Source organism: Macaca mulatta, chromosome 3 (assembly GCF_049350105.2).
Source record: "Macaca mulatta isolate MMU2019108-1 chromosome 3, T2T-MMU8v2.0, whole genome shotgun sequence".
Lineage (NCBI taxonomy): Eukaryota > Metazoa > Chordata > Mammalia > Primates > Cercopithecidae > Macaca > Macaca mulatta.
The window spans coordinates 77,018,227-77,042,036 of record NC_133408.1 but is presented as its reverse complement, the minus strand read 5'-3'; positions in this window follow the sequence as shown (position 1 = coordinate 77,042,036).

Here is a 23,810-nt window from a genome sequence, read left to right as displayed (position 1 = left end):
AGATTTAAGTCTTTGATCCATACTGAGTTTTTTTTTTTTGTATCAGGTGAGAGATGAGGATCTAGTTTCATATGTGGCTTGCCAATTATCCTAGCACCATTTGTCGAGTAGGGTGTCCTCTCCCCACTTTATGTTTTTGTTTGCTTTGTTGAAGATCAGCTAGCTGTAAGTATTTGAATTTATTTCTAGGTTCTCTATTCTGTTCTATTGGTCTATGTGCCTATTTGTATACCAGTACCACGCTGTACATTTTGGTGACTATGGCCTTATAATATATTTTGAAGTTGGGTAATGTAATGACTCCAGATTTATTCTTTTTGCTTAGTCTTGCTTTGGCTATGTGGGCTCTTTTTTGGTTCAATTCATGTGGATTTTAGAATTCTTTTTCTAGTTCTGTGAAGAATGATGATGACATTTTGATGGGAATTGTATTGAATTTCTAGATTGCTTTTGGCAGTATGATCATGTTCACAATATTGATTCTCCCCATCCATGAGCCTGGGATGTGTTTCCATTTGTCTGTATCATCTATAATTTGTTTCACCAGTGTTGTGTAGTTCTCCCTGCAGAGGTCTTTCACCTTTTTGGTTGAATAGATTCCTAAAGTTTTGTTTTGTTTTGTTTTGTTTTGTTTTTTGTAGCTATTGTAAAAGGGATTGAGTTCTTGATTTGATTCTACACTTGGTCGCTGTTAGTATAGAAGATCTACTGATTTGTGTACGTTAATTTTGTTTTCTGAAACTGCTGAAATTATTTAACAGTTCTAGGAGTTTTTCGGATGAATCTTTGGATTTTTCTATGTATGCGATCATATCATCAGCAAACACTGACAGTTCGACTTTCTCTTTTCTGATTTGGATACCCTTGAGTTTTTTCTCTTGTCTGATTGCCCTGGCTAAGATTTCCAGTACTATGTTGAATATAAGTAGTGAAAATGGGCATCCTTGTCTTGTTCCAGTTCTCAGGGGGAATGCTTTTAACTTTTGCCCATTCAGCATAATGTTGGCTGTAGATGGCTTTTATTGGTTGTCATAGATGGCTTTGATTACCTTGAAGTATGTCCCTTGTATGCTGATTTTGCTGAGGGTTTTAATCATAAAGGGATGTTAGATTTTGTCAAATGCTTTTACTACATCTATTGAGATGATCATGTTACTTTCGTTTTTAATTCCGTTTATGTGGTGTATCACGTTTATTGACTTGTAGATGTTAAACTATCCTTGCATACCTGGTATAAAACCAACTTGATCATGGTGGATTATCATTTTGATATGCTGTTGGATTTGGTTAGCTAGTATTTTCTTGAGGATTGACATTTAGTTGTTGTTGTTGTTGTTTTTTTGTGATGTCCTTTCCTGGTTTTGGTATTAGGGTGATACTGGCTTCATGGAATGATTTAAGGAGAGTTCCTCTGTCTCTATCTTGTGGAATAGTGTCAAAGGTATTGGTACCAGTTCTTCTTTCAATGTCTGATAGAATTCAGGTGTGAATTCCTCTGGTCCTGGACTTTTTTTGTCAGTAATTTTTTTATTACCATTTCTATCTCAGTGCTTGTTATCTAAATTCCAAGGTATCTAAATTCTTCCTGATTTAAGGTAGGAGGATTGTATCTTTCCAGGGATTTTTCCATCTCCTCTAGATTTTCTAGTTTATGCAAGTAAAGGTGTTTATAGTAGTCTTGAATGATCTTTTGTATTTCTGTGGTGTCAGTTGTAATATTTCCCATTTTGTTTTTGATTGTGCTTATTTGGATTTTCTCTCTCTTTTTTTTTTTTTCCTTGGTTACTCTTGCTACTGGTCTATCAATCTTATTTATCTTTTCAAAGAACCAGCTTTTTGTTTCATTTATTTTTTGTATTTTTTTGTTTCAATTTCGTTTAGTTCTGCTCTGATCTTGGTTTTTTCTTTCTTCTGCTGAGTTTGGGTTTGGTTTGTTCTTGTTTCTCTAGTTCTTTGAGGTATAACCTTAGATTATCTTTTGTGCTCTTTCCGTCTTTTTGATGTAGGCATTTAGGGCTATAAACTTTCTAGTTCTTTGAGGTGTGACCTTAGATTGTCTATTTGTGTTCTTTTAGACTTTTTGATGTAGGCATTTAGGGCTATAAACTTTCCTCTTAGCACCGCCTATGCTGTATCCTAGAGGTTTTGATAGGTTGTGTCACTATTGTCATTCAGTTCAAAAAATTTTTGAATTTTCATCTTGATTTTGTTGTTGACCCAATGATCATTCAGGAGCAGATTATTTAATTTCCATGTATTTGCATGGTTTTGAAGGTTCCTTTTGGAGTTGATTTTCAATTTTATTCCACTGTGGTCTGAGAGAGTACTTGATATAATTTTAATATTCTTAAATTTATTGAGACTTATTTCTTGGCCTAGGATATGGTCTATTTTGGAGAAAGTTTCATGCCCTGATGAATTGAATGTGTATTCTGTAGTTGTTGGGTAGAATGTTCTGTAAATATGTGTTAAATCCGTCCATGTATTCCAGGGTATAGTTTAAATCCATTGTTTCTTTGTTGACTTTCTTTTTTTTTTTTTTTTTTTTTTTTTTGAGATGGAGTGTTGCTCTGTCACCCAGGCTGGAGTGCAGTGGCATGATCTCGGCTCACTGCAAGCTTTGCCTCCTGGGTTCATGCCATTCTCCTGCCTCAGCCTCATAAGTAGCTGGGTCTACAAGCGCCCACCACCATGCCCAGCTAATTTTTTTGTCTTTTTAGTAGAGACGGGGTTTCACCGTGTTAGCCAGGATGGTCTTTATCTCCTGACCTTGCGATCTGCCCCCCTTGGCCTCCCAAAGTGTTGGGATTACAGGCAGGAACCACCGTGGTTGGCTTTTCTTTGTCGACTTTCTATCTTGATGACCTGTCTAGTGCAGTCAGTGGAGTATTAAAGTCCCCCACTATTATTGTGTTGCTGTCTATCTCATTTCTTAAGTCTAGTAGTAATTGTTTTATAAATTTGGGATTTCCAGTGTTAAGTGCATATATATTTAGGATTGTGATTTTTTTTGTTGTTGTTGGACTGTCATTTTATAATTGTATAATGTCCCTCTTTGTCTTTTCTAACTGTAGGTGCCTTAAAGTTTGTTTTGTCTGATATAAGAATAGCTGTTCCTGCTCGCTTATTGTTTCCATTTGCCTGGAGTATCTTTTCCCATGCTTTTACCGTAAGTTTATGTAAGTCTTTATGTGTCATGTGAGTCTCTTGAAGGCAGCAGATTCTTGATTGGTGAATTCTTATTCTTTCTGCCATTCTGCATCTTTTAAGTGGAGCATTTAGGCCATTTATATTCAGTGTTAGTATTGATATGTGAGGTACTATTCTATTCATCATGGTATTTGTTGCCTGAATACTTTGTGTTTTTCTCATTGTGTTATTATTTTATAGGTCCTGTGAGATTTATGCTTTAAGGAGATTCTATTTTGGTCTATTATGAGGATTTGTTTCAAGATTTAGAACTCCTTTTAGCAGTAGTTGTACTGCTGGCTTGGTACTGGAAAATTCTCTCAACATTTGTTTGAAAAAGACTGTATCTTTCCTTTATTTATGAAGTTTAGTTTCACTGAATACAAAATTCTTGGTTGTTAGTTGTTTTGTTTAAGGAGGCTAAAGATAGGACTCCAATTCCTTCTAGCTTGTAGGGTTTCTGTTGAGAAATCTGCTGTTAATGTGATACGTTTTCCTTTTTAGGTTACCTGATGCTTTTGCCTCACAGCTCTTTAAATCTTTTCCTTTGTCTTGATTTTAGATAATCTAATGACTATGTGTCTAGGTGATGATCTTTTTTTTGTCATGAATTTCCCAGGTATTCTTTGAGCTTCGTGTATATGATTGTCTAGATCTCTAGCAAGGCTGGGGAAGTTGTCCTCAGTTATTCCCTCAAATATGTTTTCCAAACTTTTAGATTTCTCCCCTTCCTCGGGAACAGCAATTATTATTATTATTATTATTTTTTGAGATGGAGTCTCACTCTGTCGCCCATGCTGGAGTGCAGTGGCGTGATCTCGGCTCACTGCAAGCTCCACCTCCCGGGCTCACGCCATTCTCCTGCCTCAGCCTCCCAAGTAGCTGGGACTACAGGTGCCTGCCATCACGCCTGGCTAGTTTTTTGTATTTTTAGTAGAGACAGGGTTTCACTGTGTGAGCTGGGATGGGATGGTCTCGATCTCCTGACCTTGTGATCTGCCCGCCTCGGCCTCCCAAAGTGCTGGGGTTACAAGCGTGAGCCACCGCGCCTGGCCAACAGCAATTATTCTTAGGTTTGGTTGTTTAACATAATCCCAAACTTCTTGGAGGCTTTGTTCATTTTTAAAAAATTCTTTTTCTTTATTAGCTTGGGTTAATTTAAAAGCCTTGTCTTCGATCTCTGAAATTCTTTCTTCTGCTTGTTCAATTCTATCACGGAGACTTTCCAATGTACTTTGCAATTCTGTAAGTGTTCTTCATTTCTGGAAGTTGTGATTGTTTTTTATTCATGCTGTCTGTTTCACTGAAGAATTTTCCATTCATATCATGTATTATATATTTTATTTCTCTGTGTTGGACTTCAACTTTTTCTGGTACCTCCTTGATTGGCTTAATAGCCAACCTTCTGAATTCTTTTTCTGACACTTCAGACATTTCTTCTTGGTTTGGATCCATTGCTGGTGAGCTAGTGTGATATTTTGGGAGTATTAAATCATCTTGTTTTGTTATAGTACCAGAATTGTTTTTCTGGTTCCTTCTCATCTGAGTAGACTATGTTAGAGGGAAGATCTGGGACTCAAGGTTGCTGTTCAGATTCTTTTGTCCCACAGGGTGCTCCCTTGATATGGTGCTCTCCCCTTTCCCCTAGGGATGGGGCTTTCTGAGAACTGAACTGCAGTGATTGTTTTTGTTTTTGTTTTTTTCTGGATCTAGCCACCCAGTGGAGCTACCTGGCTCCAGGATGGTACTGCGGAGTATGTGCAAAGAGTCCTGTGATGTGATCTGTCTTCAGGTTTTTCAGTCATGGATACCAGCACCTGCTCTGGTGTAGGTAGCAGGGGAGTAAAATAGACTCTGTGAGTGTCTTTAGTTGTATTTTTGTTTAGTGTGCTGGTTTTGTGTTTGTTGGCCTCCAGCCAGGAGGTGGCACTTTCAAGAGTGTATCAGCTGCAATACTATAGGGAGGATGCAAACTTGCCCTAGGGTTGGCTTGTTAGGTGTTCAGATTTCTCAGGCAGTGGGCAGAGCCATAGAGCTCCCAAAGGATTATGTCCTTTGTCTTCAGCTACCAGGTCTAGAGAAAGACCACCAGGTGGGAGCAGGGTTAGGCATGTCTGAGCTCAGAGTCCTCTTGGGCAGGGCTTGCTATGGCTGCTGTGGAGATGGGGGTGTGGTTTCCAGGCCAATAGAGTTATGTTCCCAGGAGGGTTATGACTGCCTCTGCTGTGTCACACAAGTCATGAGGGAAGTGAGGGAAAACCAGCAGATAGGGGCCTCACCCAGCTCCCACACAGCCCACAGTCTGAAAAGCCAGTCTTACGCCCACTGTGGCCCCTCAACAGCACTGAGTTTATTTCCAGGCAGCCTGTGAGCAGGGCTGAGAACTTGCCTTAGGCTACCAGACTCCCAGCTGAGAAAGCAAGCTGACTCAACAGTTCCTCAGCTGTCCCACAGAGCCTGAAGCAGCAATCCACCTACTTCAAAGGGTCTACGGATTCTCTCAACTTTCCTGGCATGTTCCTGTGGTAGGTGTTGGAGCAAAAGTTCATGATATGGGTCTCCACATGCTGCTCTGTCCATCTGAGTGGGAGTTTGTCCTGCCTCTTATCTGCCATTTTCCCTCAATAAATTGTTTGACTATATTTGAGTGTGGGGAAATGATGCACCAACCTTATACCACAAGTATTGGAATTTCAACCCTGCTACCACCAACTAAAATCTGTTAAGAAAACATGAGATTTTCCAAACAAATGCCTTAGAATGCAAACATTGAGCTGAATGATTGGAGATTGGGTGAGGGACAGATGGTGACTGGGGTGACAGACTAGGTCTTTATCAATTTCTGACAGAGATGACCTCTGAATCAAGGCAGGAAGAAGCCTTGTACTGCCTTGTTTTTCTCCTGATGGAATTTTCTCCATGGAAATGTTTTTGAACTCAAGGGATTTTGGAGCCTGGTATGGAGCTAATGTTGTGATACAAATATATATATACACACACACACACACACACACACACATATGTATATTATTTTATATATATATGGGGAGATATACATATCTCATACAAATATATATATACACATACATATGGAGATACACATATAAATATGTGTATGTGTATATATATGTGTGTGTGTGTATATATATATATGGAGAGAGAGAGAGAACTAAATTGAGTCTTAAGCCAAAATTATTTCACATTCTGTTTGTTTGTGCCAGAGCATGGTGCAGCTGTGGTTGTTCAGTGCATCCCTGGTTATGGCCCTGTTGTGGTCCTGGCCCCTGTTGCAGAGTAGAGGGAGGCCTGGAGGACTGTGCTGACAAGGGTGTTGGAGTGTGTTCTGAATGGGGCCTGACAGCTGCATTGTGTGCTCACTCCTCAGCTGGGCTGAGTTGAGGTTTGAGAGGTTTCCTCTCCTCTCCTCTTGGCCAATTTCTCACCTTTGTTGACTCGTCAGATACAACTTTTTTGTTGAATCCAAGATATGGTATGGGAATGACAGCAGTCTCTGTTTTCTTTCAACTGCTCTTTAAGAGCATAAGCATTTGATTTGGGAGTGCCAGGCAGGACTGCTTTCCCTCTCATGTATTTCTTGAAGGTTTGTGTCTATAAATGTCCTCTGGGGGACTGGAAAATGGCTTTCTTTTGAAACCAGGTTTTCCTGAGGAGTGGAACTTTTGCAAAAAGAAGTTGTCTTGCTGAGGACTTGGCCTGCCTCTGCTGAGATGACAAGAGAGCGTGAAGAGATTGGCGGTTCAAGCATGCTTGATTCAGGGCAAGGTAAGAACAAAAAAGAGAAGGTACACCTCCAGGGAGGCACAGGCTGTCTTTCATTTCTAAGTAAAACTTAGCAAGACTGTGGGTTATGATTTGAATAAGAGGTTAACATTGAATTTGGTGAGAGAATACCTGAAAACCCTAGAGGACATTCTATAATTTTCCTCTAGCAACTATGTCAATATTTTTTAAAAAAACAAATTTCCAACAGTGAATGGCAGAGCTGGTGAGGCTACAGTGGCATCATCAGCATTAAGTGAGTACTTGCCCTTTGTTAGATATTGTACACACAATCACTTATAATCCCAATTTCTGATCAGCAGGGCTGATATTGGAGAGAGTGGGAACATGCCTCCTTGAAGTATGACACTTTAGCATGGGGGTTGTTTTGAGCTGCAGGCAATTAAGAAGCAGCACACTCTCCATGTATCTTCCTAAAAGCAGTGCATAAATTTTCCTTTGTGAAGGTCTTCGCCTCCTCCTACTCCATACCAGCAGGGGGAAAAACAACCATTATCTATCATTGGAGAGAGAAGGTTAGCATGGAGATGGGTTTGTGTAAACAAACCTAACTGCAATCACCCTTGTTTTCTGTTAGTTTTTCTTATATATGTACCTTTTCACAATTTACCACCCCTAGAAATCCAAGCCCTTTTTCCTTTATCTTATTACTTTTCCGTAATTTATCACTCTTTGTTGAAATTGTATATGAATCCACCAAATTTCACTACTTCTTTAGGGTCTTCATTTCTTTCCTCTGAAGGCCTTTGTGCACATAAAAATTAAAATATTAACATCAGCTAAAATTTGTTTGACTTTTCTCCTGGCTTTTGTCACTTTAATTTCCAGGCCCTAGTCAAAGAATATAAGAAGGTAAGGAAAATCTCTTTTCTTCCTTACAATATCATTGCTTGACAGATGAGGGAACTGGAGGTCATGCCCTACCCAAGGGATGAGGCCAAGATTCTAACCCAAGGCTGTGGGTCTCCAAATCCTGTACTCATTCACATTACCTTGTTTCCAGTAATGCCATCTGTGAGACTTGTCTACACAGGACTGCATGCCAGGACAAAATTTTGGGACACAGCAGAGCTGTGGCACAGGGTCCACATTGTTTAGACAAGACTTTGAACACCACAATAAAGAAGTCATTCTATTTGCTCTCAATATGACATAACAGGATCAGGAGTCAGCTCTGTCTCCACCCCTGTGTGTGTCACAATCATGGGCTTTGGGGTTGGGCTGACCTAGGCTGGAATCAAAGCTTTCAACCCCCTTAGGTTTTTGAGTTTAGATAAATAGCTTAACTCCTTAAACCTGCTTCCTCATTTGAGATGAGGGATATGATAGTTTTCCCTAGTACAGTTGATGAAAAATTTTAAACAGATACCTCATTCATTCATTGTAAGAGTTAATACTGTATCTCTCTCTCTCACTCTCTCTCTCTATCTTTCTGTCTCTCTTTCTGTTTCTGCTTTGGCCACTAGGAACCTCAGAGCCAATCTAGGGCTCATCTGTACCAGTGGCACAGGCTCAAATGGGCTTTATTTCTGCAATGTATTATTTCATTCTTCTGTGGACTTCCTGTTGCCTTTCCACTTGCTGTGAGCTTTTACTTAATATTTTAGTATTTACTTGCGTGGATTTCTGCTAAAAGCTTATAAAAGAACAATAAAATAAGTAATAAGAGATCTCATGAATTATTGCTTTCTATACTCTAGGAGTTTGAGATTATTTCTTCTGTGCAATTTGGAAAAGTTACGTGAGTATTTGAAATGTGTTTCTTGATATGCAGGGTCAAGGAGTCACTGGAGCTGACTGGACAAGTAGAGATCCTAAGCTGGTAGGGGATGTATTAATTTCACAAAGGACTTGGTGTAGGTGACAGTTTAACCCACACAGTGAAAGAGTCAACCTACAGCGTTAGTGGTTTCTCATTTTCAAAGGAGATGGTTAGATGATTTTTTATTATTAGTATTATTTTTTCTCATGGTTCTGATACTAATTTTACTGATCTCACTTAATGGGTTACATGGTAATCTTCATCACTTTACGAACTCTATGTTTGTTTTTAATAGTCATTAATCAAAACAATATTTGGGAGTTTCTATGTCAGTTTCTGGCTCGGATAGTTTAGTGTCTTTGTAGGGATCAAAGCTACCAAGGCCCAGCAGATTTGTTGTGGAGCAGCTGCAAAGCTGAGGAGAGGTGTGTCTGAGCAGTTCTTTGCTGATTTTGTGGATGGAGCATTGGCTGGAAAGCTGTAAACCTGGATTTTAGCCACATATCAGCTGTCAACTTTCTGGGTACTCTGCAATAAGCCACTTCTCTGGTTTGCAAAGCAGGGAATTAGACAAGATTGTCTCTACTTTTTCTTCCAGAACTGCTAACATTCCATCACTCCACACTTTTTGGCAAATGCAGTAGGAACGGCCTTTGGGAGCGGTACCATTTCCCTTGGTGGAGGCTTAGTGGCCCTGTGGGCTCTTCTCCCATCTTTTTCAGCAGTGTCCATGCCCTCACTACCCCAATACCATGCCCAGCTCCAGCTCTTCTGAGAGACACCCCATGCTGAAGATTTTCCTGACCTTCTGTCAACCACATTTCATTTGCTGCTCATCTGCTGAAAAATACCATTTCCTCTCAGGGACTTGTTAGAACATACTCTGATAGGATGAATATGATTCTTGCCAATTTCCCAGGTTCACTCCAGGTTCTTTGCAAGAGAAAGATTGCTGGGAAGTACAAATTTAACTCCCTCCCTGCAGTGAGTCTCAAATGAAAAATTTTCAAATTTGAGATAGGCAAATGAGGATCTAAGATTGCTCAGGGCACACCACAATCTTTCCCTCATTTCTGCAGATGGGACCGCTCCACACAGCAACCTGGAAGCCCTTTCCTGGCAGTGGTGATGTGCTCACCTTTGCATCCTCCACAGCCCCTGCCCTGCTTATATGGGTTAGTTGCCTAATGAGAGCATCTTAAGTTAAAGCAGTGCATTTAGTTTGTAAATTCCCTGACTTTCAGCTATTTCAGGGGTTAAGGATAAACTAAAAAATATGTAGATAAGGCCAGGCATGGTGGCTCACACCTGTAATTCCAGCACTTTGGGAGGCTGAGGTGGGCAGATCATGAGGTCAGGAGTTTGAGACCGACCTGGCCAATATGGTGAAACCCTGTCTCTACTAAAAATACAATAATTAGCCAGGCGTGGTGGCACACACCTGTAGTCCCAGCTCCTAGGGAGGCCGAGGCAGAAGAATTGCTTGAACCTGAGAGGCGGAGGTTGCAGTGAGTTGAGATCACATCGCTGCACTCCAGCCTGAGCGACACAGCAAGACTAAGTTAAAAAAAATAAAAAATAAAAAAATAAAATAGGGAAAGGGCAGGGGGTGGTGGGTGAAAGAACATGATGGACTGAATTAATTGATGTCAAGCTCATTAGTTGAGAGTTCTTTCCATAGTGACTTCAATTTATTTCTTTTTTTGTGCAAGTATTTGTGAAACATTTTGAGTATAGACTGCTGAAAAGTTATTTTTCCTTATTACTATTATGTTACCTCTTGCCAGTTATAATTGTTAACTTCTTTCAGAGCAGGTGAATTTATCTGTAGCCAATCTCAGCAGTTTCTGGATTCCTTTGAATTGTTTTGATTCTAAAGTGATAAGGACGTGCAAAATGTAGGTCATTTTAGGTAAGCTCTCGCTCGAGTTGTTGCATTTTTTAATCTATGCTGTTGTCAGAAGCTGCGCCCAGGTTATATCTTCACTTCCCATCTTACTTGATCCTTGAAGAGTGCCCTCCAGCATTCTAACTCTGGCACAAACATCATGTAGTGCAATTTAATCTAATCCAGCCCAGCAAGACTCAACTTTCTTCAAGTCAACAGTTTTATTTTGGAGAGTGCCTATTAAGTGCCAGAAACTCTGCTTGCACTGAGAATATGAAAATGATTGGGTATTACCCTTGTACTCAAGCCCATCTGATGGGCATGCCACCTACAGTCCCCTTCCAGGGCAAGCAGGAGAATGGAAGGATACCGGGCCTGGAGAAGTGGAGAGGGGTGCAACTTTCCAAGTGCTGAGCAAGGAAGAAGTTGAGTATATGAGAAACAGAAGGAAGTCATTGGGGGAAACATGTTCTGAAAACAATGTAAGGGAAGAAAGCTAGCAAGACCCGAGGCTGGAAGAGATGGGATGCCACAACAGCGAGTGAGAGAGAGAGATGAGAAAATGGTGAAACAGCCAACTCCAGAGAAGAGGTCAGGAGGTTTCCCAGACTCTTTTCGTAATTACCCAGAAGCCATGGGAGCAGCGATGCTCGGGTATACAGAGCACTGCCAGGGTGACCTGGCCATGCAGTGCTACTCTTAACAGAGTTGCAGCCATACCTTGGGCTTAGCCTGGGTAGGGCTGAAAAACAAATCCCAGGAGATTCTTGAAAATAGGGGCCTACGACAAAATTTCTGATGAGTTTCAAGAACAAGGTTCATAGGAATGATAGATGCAAATGATGGGAGAGTGAAGCCAGAGGGCAGGATTTTCAAGTTTGTGTCTGTGAAGCCAAACCATTCTGAGTCACAGCCAAGTTCAAAGATGAAGTTACATTGCTGCTTACAGGTGACTAGGAGTACAGGAGTTTTGAAGATAAGTGTTACGTACATCACCCGGGTGGGTGCTGAAGTTATTCAGGGTCAGGGGAGAAGAAAAGGCAGGCAGGGAAATGGGACAGGAGCCATGGCCCTTGGAGAATGTGAGAGTACAATAATGTAGGAAATTATGCAGCAAGCGATGGAGAAGAGTCCACAGGAGAGAGAAGGGGATATGAGAGGAAGGTGCCTCTCTGGGTACATCCATTTTTTTTTTCTTTTTCTTTCTTTTCTTTTCTTTTTTTTTTTAATTTTAAATTTCCATGTGCTTGTTAGGGCTGTCAATCTCAGCAATCCTCCAATTCCCATCTCAGGAATGAGCATATGACCCAGGCCCTACCAATCCTAGCATTCTTATCAAGTAGCTGGTCCAGTGTTTCATTCCAAGAAAGTTAGTTTAGTTTGATTTTGTTTTTTGCCTTGTTCTTTATTCTATTGATATAGTCCAAGCACCCAGAACTGGAGGAATTTGGTAAATATTTTTTAAATAAATGGATATAGATATTGGAAAACAATTAGGTAGAGTCACTAATCTGGAATAATGGGAAGCTGGGGCTGCTAGCAGCGACCTTACCCATGTCATGCAAAAGCTTTTCTACAGAATAAAGTTAAGCAGAGAAAATCAGAGAAGGGAGATGAGGAGAGAGTGAGAGGAAGGGGAGAGGAGGGAAGAAAGTCCTGGCTGCAGTGAATCCCTGTTCCAGTTGTGGAAACCACAGCCCTTTAGGAGCTTCCTTTGAGGCCGCCTCAGCATCCTTTCCAGTGTGTAAGCAACACAATCCCTGTTAGTTGCTCTGGTTCACTTTCTGTATCTGCAGTTGAAAAAGAACTAGCACAAGAGGTGAGGCAATGTTCACCAGTGTCTTCTGGCCGTGTTGAGCTGGAAAAGTGCTACCCTGCTGCCGGGGATAGGAGGCCTAGAGGAAAAGTGCCACCTCCACCTGTGCCTTCAGTGGGACTGCCACAGGCAGTCAGCTGGTGGGATGCGGGGCACAGACTTGTCTGTTTCCTCAATTCCTTGGACTTTATGGACACCTTTTAAAACACAAATACTCATGAGTACTAGGGGAAAGGCCTTACATTGTATCAGGATTATTTTAAATAAGAGCCAGATGGACCACCAGGATAGAGCCTAATGATCTCATTGTATGTCTCAAAAAGCCAAAGCCTAGAGGAATTAAAAGCCTGTCCTAATCACTAGATGAGCACATGGTCTAGCAAAGGCTGGATACTGCCTAGACATTTATGGAATGATGAATGTGCTCTTCTGAAATGAAGAGTGATGACTACAAGATGGAGACAGGACATCTGCTCACAATTGACTGGACCCAGCATATTTGCTTGGTTGACAGGAATCAAGGTGGTGAGAGAATGGGGGTCCAGGCTGGAGTTGGTGAAGCAGATCAAAGGCAGTGGGTGCCCTCTTCCCAGCTTTGCCTTCTGCAGCTTTTGTCAGGTGCCACACAGCAGAAGTAAAGGAATAACGGGCTCTCTTTTTTTTGACTATGAATGTTTTGTTCATGATTCGCCGTTAATTTATATTTGCTGAGAGTCAGCTATATGCCAGGTGCAGTGTTATCTCCAGTAGGGGCCATGGTGATGAATCACCAAAGTAAAACCATTTTTGCTATGGTTTAGCTGTGTCCTGACTCAAATTTCATCTTGAATTGTAGTTCCCATAATCCCCATGTGTGGAGGGAAGGACCCAGTGAGAGGTAATTGAATCACAGGAGTGGTTTCCCCCATGCTATTCTCGTGATAGTGAGTAAGTTCTCATGAGATCTGATGGTTTTTTTTAGAAGTTCCTCTCAGTATTTATTTATTTATTTATTTATTTATTTATACACTTTAAGTTCTAGGGTACATGTGCACAACATGTAGGTTTGATACATAGGTATACATGTGCCATGTTGGTTTGCTGTGTCCATCAGCTTGTCATTTACATTAGGCATTTCTCCTAGTGCTATCCCTCCCCCAGCTCCCCACCCCACAACAGGCCCCCATGTGTGATATTCCCTGCCCTGTGTCCAAGTGATCTCATTGTTCAATTCCTACCTATGAGTGAGAACATGTGGTGTTTGGTTTTCTGTTCTTGTGATAGTTTGCTGAGAATGATAGTTTCCAGCTTCATCCATGTCCCTGCAAAGGACATGAACTCATCCTTTTTTATGGCTACATAATATTCCATGGTGTATATGTGCCGCATTTTCTTAATCCAGTCTATCATTGATGGACATTTGGGTTGATGCCAAGTCTTTGCTATTGTGAATAGTGCCACAATAAACATACAAGTGCCTGTGTCTTTATAGTAGCATGATTTATATTCCTTCGGGTATATACCCAGCAATGGGATTGCTGGGTCAAATGGTAATTCTAGTTCTAGATCCTTGAGGAATTGCCACACTGTCTCCCACAATGGTTGAACTAATTTACACTCCTACCAAGAGTGTAAAAGCATTCCTATTCCTCCACATCGTCTCCAGCATCTGTTTTTTCCTGATTTTTTAATGATTACCATTCTAACTGGCGTGAGATGGTATCTCATTGTGGTTTTAATTTGCATTTCTCTGATGACCACTGATAATGAGCATTTTTTCATGTGTCTGTTGGCTGCATGGATATCTTCTTTTGAGAACTGTTTGTTCATATCCTTTGCCCTCTTTTTGATGGGGTTGTTTTTTTCTTGTAAATTTGTTTGAGTTCTTTGTAGATTCTGGATATCAACCCTTTGTCAGATGGATACATTGCAAAAATTTTCTGCTGTTCTGTAGGTTGTCTGTTCACTCTGATGGTAGTTTCTTTGCCATGCAGAAGATCTTCAGTTTAATTAGATCCCATTTGTGTATTTTGGCTTTTGTTGCCATTGCTTTTGGTGTTTTAGACATGAAGTCCTTGCCCATTCCTATGTCCTGAATGGTGTTGCCTAGGTTTTCTTCTAGCATTTTTATGGTTTTAGGTCTAACATTTAAGTCTTTAATCCATCTTGAATTAATTTTTGTATAAGGTATAAAGAAGGGATCTAGTTTCAGCTTTCTACATATGGCTAGCCAGTTTTCCCACCACCATTTATTAAGTAGGAAATCCTTCCCCCATTTCTTGTTTTTGTCAGATTTGTCAAAGAGCAGATGGTTGTAGATGTATGGTATTATTTCTGAGGCCTCTGTTCTGTTTCATTGCTCTCTATATCTCTTTTGGTACCAGCACCATGCTGTTTTGGTTACTATAGCCTTGTAGTATAGTTTGAAGTCAGGTAGTGTGATGCCTCCAGCTTTGTTCTTTTTGCTTAGGATTGTCTTGGCAATGTGGGCTCTTTTTTGACTCCATATAAACTTTAAAGTAGTTTTTTGCATTTCTGTGAAGAAAGTCATTGGTAGTTTGATGGGAATGGCATTGAATCTATAAATTACTTTGACTAGTATGGCATTTTCATTATATTGATTCTTCCTATCCATGAGCATGGAATATTCTTCCATTTGTTTGTGTCCTCTTTTATTTCCTAGAGTAGTGGTTTGCAGTTCTCCTTGAAGAGGTCCTTCACATCCCTTGTAAGTTGGATTCCTAGGTATTTTATTCTCTTTGTAGCAACTGTGAATGGGAGTTCACTCATGATTTGGCTCTCTGTTTGTCTGTTAATGGTGTATAGGAATGCTTGTGATTTTTGCACATTGATTTTGTATCCTGAGACTTGGCTGAAGTTGCTTATCAGTTTAAGGAGATTTTGGGCTGAGACAATGGGGTTTTCTAAATAAACAATCATGTCATCTGCAAAGAGAGACAATTTGACTTCCTCATTTCCTAATTGAATACCCTTTATTTCTTTCTCTTGCCTGATTGCCGTGGCCAGAACTTCCAACACTATGTTGAATAGGAGTGGTGAGAGAGGGCATCCCTGTCTTGTGCCAGTTTTCAAAGGGAATGCTTCCAGTTTTTGCCCATTCAGTATGATATTGGCTGTGGATTTGTCATAAATAGCTCTTATTATTTTGAGATACGTTCCATCAATACATAGTTTATTGAGTGTTTTTTTAGCATGAAGTGCTGTTGAATGTTGTCAAAGTCCTTTTCTGCCTCTATTGGGAAAATCATGTGGTTTTTGTCGTTGGTTCTGTTTATGTGATGGATTACGTTTATTGATTTGTGTTTGTTGAACCAGCCTTGCATCTCAGGGATGAAGCTGACTTGATCATGGTGGATAAGCTTTTTGATGTGCTGCTGGATTCAGTTTGCCAATATTTTATTGAGGATTTTCTCATTGATATTCATCACGTATATTGGTCTAAAATTCTTTTTTGTTGTATCTCTGCCCAGCTTTGGTAACAGGATGATATTGGCCTCATAAAATGAGTTAGGGAGGATTCCCTCTTTTTCTATTGATTGGAATAGTTTCAGAAGGAATGGTACCAGCTCCTCTTTGTATCTCTGGTAGAATTCTGCTGTGAATCCCTCTGGTCCTGGACTTTTTTTGTTTGGTAGGCTATTAATTATTGCCTCAATTTCAGAGCCTGTTATTGGTCTATTCAGAGACTCAACTTCTTCTTGGTTTAGTCTTGGGAGGTTGTATGTGTCCAGCAATTTATCCATTTCTTCTAGATTTTCTAGTTTATTTGTGTAGAGGTGTTTATATTATTCTCTGATGGTAGTTTGTATTTCTGTGGGATTGGTGGTGATATCCCCTTTATCATTTTTTATTGCTTCTATTTGATTCTTCTCTGTTTTCTGCTTTGTTAGTCTTGCTAGCAGTCTATCAATTTTGTTGATCTTTTCAAAAAACCAACTCCTAGATTCATTGATTTTTTGAAGGATTTTTTGTGTCTCTGTCTCTTTCAGTTCTGCTCTGATCTTAGTTATTTCTTGCCTTCTGCTAGCTTTTGAATGTGTTTGCTCTTGCTTCTCTAGTTCTTTTAACTGTGATGTTAGGGTGTCGATTTTAGATCTTTCCTGCTTTCTCTGTGGGCATTTAGTGCTGTAAATTTCGCTCTAAACACTGCTTTAAATGTGTCCCAGAGATTCTGGTATGTTGTGTCTTTGTTCTCATTGGTTTCAAAGAACATCTTTATTTCTGCCTTCATTTCATTATTTACACAGTAGTCATTCCGGAGCAAGTTGTTCAGTTTCCATGTAGTTGTGCAGTTTTGAGTGAGTTTCTTAATCCTCAGTTCTAATTTGATTGCACTGTGGTCTGAGAGACAGTTTGTTGTGATTTCTGTTCATTTACATTTCTTAAGGAGTGCTTTATTTCCAATTATGTGGTCAATTTTAGAATAAGTGCGATGTGGTGCTGAGAAGAATGTATATTCTATTGATTTGGGGTGGAGAATTCTGTAGGTGTCTATTAGGTCTGCTTGTTGCAGAGCTGAGTTCAGGTCCTGGATATCTTTGTTAACCTTCTGTCTCATTGACCTGTCTAATGTTGACAGTGGGGTGTTAAAATCTCCCATTATTATTGTATGGGAGTCTAAGTCTCTTTATAGGTCTCTAAGGGCTTGCTTTATGAATCTGGGTGCTCCTGTATTGGATGCACATATATTTCGGATAGTTAGCTCTTCTTGTTGAATTGATTCCTTTACCATTATGTAATGCCCTTCTTTGTCTCTTTTGATCTTTGTTGGTTTAAAGTCTGTTTTATTGGAGACTAGGATTGCAATCCTTGCTTTTTTTTTTTTTTTTTTTTGCTTTCCATTTCCTTGGTAGATCTTCCTCCATAGTTTTATTTTGAGTCTATGTGCGTCTTTGCATGTGAAATGGGTCTCCTGAATACAGCACACTGATGGGTCTTGACTCTTTATCCACTATGCCAGTCTGTTTCTTTTAATTGGGGCATTTAGCCCATTTATATTTAAGCTTAATATTGTTATACTCGAGTTTGCTCCTGTCATTATGATGTTTGCTGGTTATTTTGTCAACTAATTGAGGCAGTGTCTTCATAGCATTGATGGTCTTTACAATTTGGCCTGTTTTTGAAGTGGTTGATACTGGTTGTTTCTTTCCATGTTTAGTGGATCCTTCAGGAGCTCTTGTAAGGCAGGCCTGGTGGTGACAAAAATCTCTTAGCATTTGATCGTCTGTAAATGATTTTATTTCTCCTTTACTTCTGAAGCTTAATTTGGCTGAATATGAAATTCTGAGTTGAAAATTATTTTCTTCAAGAATGTTGAATATTGGCCCCCACTTTCTTCTGGCTTGGAGTGTTTCTGCTGAGATACCTGCTGTTAGTCTGACGGGCTTCCCTTTGTGAGTAACTGGACCTTTCTCTCTGGCTGCCTTTAACACTTTTTCCTTTGTTTCAACCTTGGTGAATCTGACAATTATGTATCTTGGGGTTGCTTTTATTGAGGAGTATCTTTGTGGTTTTTCTCTGTATTTCCTGAATTTGAATGTTGGCCTGCCTTGCTATGTTGGGGAAGTTCTCCTGGATAATATCCTGCAGAGTGTTTTCCAACTTGGTTCCATTTTCCCCGTCACTTTCAGGTACACCAATCAAATGTAGATTTGGTGTTTTCATAGTCCCATATTTATTGGAGTCTTTGTTCATTTCTTTATACTCTTATTTCTCTAACCTTGTTTTCTCGCTTTATTTCATTAATTTGATCTTCAATCACTGATATCCTTTCTTCTATGTGATCAAATCGACTATTGAAGCTTGTGCATGCATCACAAAGTTCTCGTGCCATGGTTTTCAGCTCCATCAGGTCATTTAAGGTCTCTTCTACACTGTTTATTCTGGTTAGTCATTCATCAAACATTTTTTCAAGGTTTTTAGCTTCCTTGTGATGGGTTTGAACATCCTCCTTTAGCTTGGAGAAGTTTGTTATTACCGACCTTCTGAAGCCTACTTCTGTCAACTCATCAAAGTCATTCTCTGTCCAGTTTTGTTCCATTGCTGGTGAGGAGCTGTGATCCTTTGGAGGAGAAGAGGCACTCTGATTTTTAGAATTTTCAGATTTCCTGCTCTGGTTTCTCCCCATCTTTGTGGTTTTATCTACATTTGGTCTTTGATGTTGGTGGCCTACAGATGGGGTTTTAGTGTAGCTGACCTTTTGTTGATGTTGATGCTATTCTTTTCTGTTTGTTAGTTTTCCTTCTAACGGTCAGGGCCCTCAGCTGCAGGTCTGTTGAAGTTTGTTGGAGTTCCACTCCAGACCCTGTTTGCCTGCGTATCAGCAGCGGAGGCTGCAGAACAGCAAATATTGCTGCCTGATCCTTCCTCTGGAAGCTTCATCTCAGAGGGGTACCTGCCTGTGTGAGGTGTCAGTTGGCCCCTACTGGGAGGTGTCTCCCAGTTAGGTTACAGAGGGTGCAGGGACCCACTTGAGGAGGCAGTCTGTCTGCTCTCAGAGCTCAAACGCTGTGCTGGGAGAACCACTGCTCTCTTCAGAGCTGTCAGACAGGGACATTTAAGTCTGCAGAAGTTGTCTGCTGCCTTTTGTTTAGCTATGCCCTGCCCTCAGAAGTGGAGTCTAGAATCAGTAGGCCTTGTTGAGCTGCCATGGGCTCCACCCAGTTCAAGATTTCTGGCTGCTTTGTTTACCTACTTGAGCCTCGGCAATGGTGGACGCCCCTCCCCTAGCCAGGCTGCTATCTCACAGATTGATTTCTGACTGCTGCGCTAGCAATGAGCAAGGCTCCATGGGTGTGGGAGCTGCCGAGCCAGGCACAGGAGAGAATCACCTTGTCTGCTGGTTGCCAAGACCTTGGGAACAGTACAGTATTTGTAAGGGGGTGTCCCATTTTTCCAGGTAGTCTGTCATGGCTTCCCTTGGCTAGGAAAGGGAAATCCCTGACCCCTTGTGCTTCCCGGGTGAGGCAATGCCCTGCCCTGCTTTAGTTCACCCTCTGTGGGCTGCATCCACTGTCCAATCAGTCCCAATGAGAGGAACCAGATACCTCAGTTGGAAATGCAGAAATCACCCATCTTCTGCATCGTGCTGGGAGCTGCAGACCAGAGTTGTTCTTATTTGGCCATCTTGGAATGCCCCCTCGAGATCTGATGATTTTATAAGGGGCTTCCCCCTTTGCTGGGTTCTTATTCTTTCTCCTGCCACCCTGTGAAGAAGTGCCTTTCCCCATGATTGTAAGTTTCCTGAGGTTGCCCCAGCCATGAAGAACTGTGAGTCAATTAAACCTCTTTCCTTTATAAATTACCCAGTCTTGGGTATTTCTTCATACTCAACACAAGAAATCTGTAGCATGAGAATGGACTAATACAGTAAATTGGTACTGAGGGAGTGGGGTGCTGCTATAAGGATACCCAAAAGTGTGGACATGACTTTGGAACAGGCTAACAGGCAGAGGTTGGAACAGTTTGGAGGGCTCAGAAGAAGACAGAAAGATGTGGGAAAGTTTGGAACTTCCTAGTGACTTGGAGGGCTCAGAAAAAGACAGGAAAATGTGAAAAAGATTGAAATTCCTTAAAGACTTGTTGAATGGTTATGACCAAAATGCTGATAGTGATATGGACAATGAAGTTTAGGCTGAGGTGGTCTCAGATGGAGATGAGGAACTTGCTGGGAACTGGAGTAAAGGTGACTTTTGTTCTACTTTTCCAAAGAGACTGGCAGCATTTTGCCTCTGGCCTACAGATCTGTGGAACTTCGAACTTGAAACAGATTATTTAGGGTATCTGGTGGAAGAAATTTCTAAGCAGTAAAGCATTCAAGAGGTGATGGAGCATAAAAGCTTGGAAATTTTCAGCCTGACAATGCAGTAGAAAAAGAACAATCCATTTTCTGGGGAGAAATTCAAGCCTGCTGTAGAAGTTTTGCATAAGTAATAAGGAGCCAAATGTTAATTACAAAGATAATGGGGAAAATGTCTCCAGGGCATGTCAGAGACCTTCACAGGGCCTCCTACCATCACTGGCCCAGAGGCCTTGGATGGAAAATTGGTTTTGTGGGCTTGGCCTAGGGCCTAGAGTCCAGGGCCCCCTGCTCTGTGTAGCCTTGGGACATTGTGTCCTGCATCCCAGCTGCTTCAGTCCCAGCAGAGGCTAAAATGGGCCAACAAGTAGCCTGGGCTATTGTTTCAGAGGGTGAAAGCCCCAAGCCTTGATGGCTGACATGTGGTGTTGGGCCTGCTGGTGCACAGAAATCAAGAGCTGAGGTTTGAGAACCTCTGCCTAGATTTCAAAGGATGTATGGAAACACTTGGATGTCCAAGCAGAAGTTTGCTACAGGGGTGGAGCCCTCATGGAGAACCTCTGTTAGGGCACTGCAGAAAAAGAAATGTGGGGCTAGAGCCCCTACACAGAGTCCCCACTGGGGCACTGCCCCGGTGGAGCTGTGAGAAGAGGGCCACTTGCCTCCAGATCTCAGAATGGTATATCCACTGACAGCTTGCACGGTGCACCTGGAAAAGCTGCAGGCACTGAATGCCAGCCATGAAAGCAGCCGGGAGGGGGGCTGTAACCTGCAAAGCCACAAGGGCAGAGCTGCCTAAGCCCATGGGAGACTACCTCTTGCATCAGCATGACGTGAATGTGAGACATGGAGTCAAAGGAGATAATTTTGGAATTTTAAGGTTTAATGACTGCCCTATTGGATTTTGGACTTGCATGGGGCCTTTAGCCCCTTTGTTTCAGTCAATTTCTCCCATTTGGAACAGGTATATTTACCGAATGCCTGTACCCCCATTGGATCGAGGAAGTAATTAACTTTTGATTTCACAGGCTCACAGGTGGAAGGGACTTGCCTTGTCTCAGATGAGACTTTCAACTTGGACTTTTGGGTTAATGGCCAGAATGAGTTGAGACTTTGGGGAACAGTTGGAAAGGCATGATTTGTTTTGAAATGTGAAGACCTGAGATTTGGGAGGGGCTGGGGCAGAATGATATGGTTTGGCTCTGTCCTCATCAACATCTTATCTTGAATTAGTTCCCATAATGCCCATGTGTTGTGGAAGGGACCCAGTGGGAGGTAATTGAATCATGGGACAGTTTCTCCCATGCTATTCTCATGATAGTGAGTGAGTTCTCCTGTGATCTGATTTTTTTTTTAAGGGGCTTCCTCCTTTGCTGGATTCTCATTCTCTCTCTCCTGCTGCCTTTGAAGAGGTGACTTCTGCCATGATTGTAAGTTTCCTGAGGCCTCCCCAACCATATAGAACTGAGAGTCAATTAAACCTTTTTATAAATTACCCAGTCTTGGGTATTTCTTCATAGCAGTGTGAGAACAGATGAATACAATTCTTAATACAACCAAAAGGATGAATAGATAATCTCATGATTATCTATCATGATCATCTCATTTCTTCTGCTTTTGTTCATTCTTTCATTCATGAATGACTGAGAGTTTGCACTTTCAAGACCTGAGGGTGAGCACTGAGCAGGAGATGTGATGGGGAATGAGATTTCAACAAATTTATCAGATGGCCACTTTTCCATAAATAATTGTATAGTTGAGAATTAGGACAGACTCCTACAAAAATAAGAACTAAGGAGGCGGAAATGCACTTTACAAAATTTCACAGCTGAAAGCAGGTTCCAGCTATGGTAGTCCAGCCAGATGGAATGCCTAGCAGGATGCAAAGAAGTTTTCTCTGTAGCAGTTTTTCTGCCTGAAAGATTTTCTGTGCCACCCACATAATCCACTGGAGGATAAACACAATGTTGGATAGTCTAGAAATGAGCCTCTTGCATGAGGACTATCTAAATGTTTTTCTTTGTTTCACTTTTAAATGAAATGCTTTCCACAAATAAATCATATAGCTTTGTTATTTGACTCTGAAGGAAACAACAACACTTATACCAGTAATGATTTGGAAAGACATTGTTTGCAAATAAGTAGATCTGCAGAAAATGTTATATCACTTTTTCAGTGAGTATGAAAGTCTTCTTGTGGGAGGTGGAGGGGAAAAAGCTTCTGTTTTTTTTTTTTTTTTTTTTTTTTGAGATGGAGTTTCTCTTGTTGCCCAGGCTGGAGTGCAATGGTGTGATCTCGGCTCACTGTAACCTCTGCCTCCCAGGTTCAAGCAATTCTCCTGCCTCAGCCTCCCGAGTAGCATGCGCCACCACCCCAGCTAATTTTGTATTTTTAATAGAGATGGGGTTTCTCCATGTTGGTCAGGTTGGTCTTGAACTCCCAACCTCAGGTGATCTGCCTGCCTTGGCCTCCCAAAGTGCCGGGATTACAGGCGTGAGCCACCACTCCTGGCCAAAAGCGTCTGTTTTCTAAAGGTGTAAAACTGTGCTCACACTAGGGACAAAGGAGGGGGAGGTAAAGTGCACTCAATATTAAGAGGGTGATTTAACAGATGGATAATATCAATTTTTTCCCCTAGGGTTGATGTCTTTTATAAACCATTCAAGGGCTTTGACTATATCTCCATTGAAAGCGACTTATTTTATCTTATTTTACATTACCATTGGAAGAGTTTCTGTGGTAATGCATTTTAGAAACACATGGAAAAAAATAAGAGAGAATGATATTCAGTTGGTACAAAAGTAATCACTCTTGCACCAACCTACTAGTTTCCAGTGAGGAGACATGCATCAGCTATTTATTTCATATAAGAAGTAAAATGGGAGACTTATACCTACCTCATGTGGTTAAACGTCCAGACAATCAGTGTTGGAACATAATCATCAGGCTCTGTAGATGGTTGCTGTCACTGTACTCTTTATATCCAGGCCCTGTAGGGTTTGGTACCTCTGAAAGGCAGACTGTGATGGGGAAGAAAAGTAAACCTCATAAAGTGTTTGATTCATGTGCTGGATATCAAGTGGTTGTGTCTCCATCTCCATGATAAAGACACAGAAAAGTTATGAGCATTAACATTTTTCCAAACATTTGTAAGTCTGAACTCTGCCAGTTTTATCCTAGAGAAGGTTCCCTCATGAACGTTAATCAACTACTCACAGTGCAGTGTCATTCAGCCTTTGCTGCCAGAGGCTCTGGGAGGAGGTAGCTATGAGACTGAGGAGTAAAACGTGTCTCTATCAACCAAAAATGTTTCTATTATGTAAACTTTGAGTAAACTTAAAATACACACTGAGCACCTCCCCTTCACACGCCAAACCAATGGACAGGATGCCATGGTTAAAATCCCCTGTGGTGTATCCTGGCCTCACCATTTTTGGGGTGGAGCTCAGTGCCTGTTTGTAATATACAAGCCCTTCAGCCCTTGAATCTTTAGGGGAGTCCCAAAATGCATTTCCCTTTGCCTTTCAAGTCTCCTTTTTCCTTTATTTCTGTACAT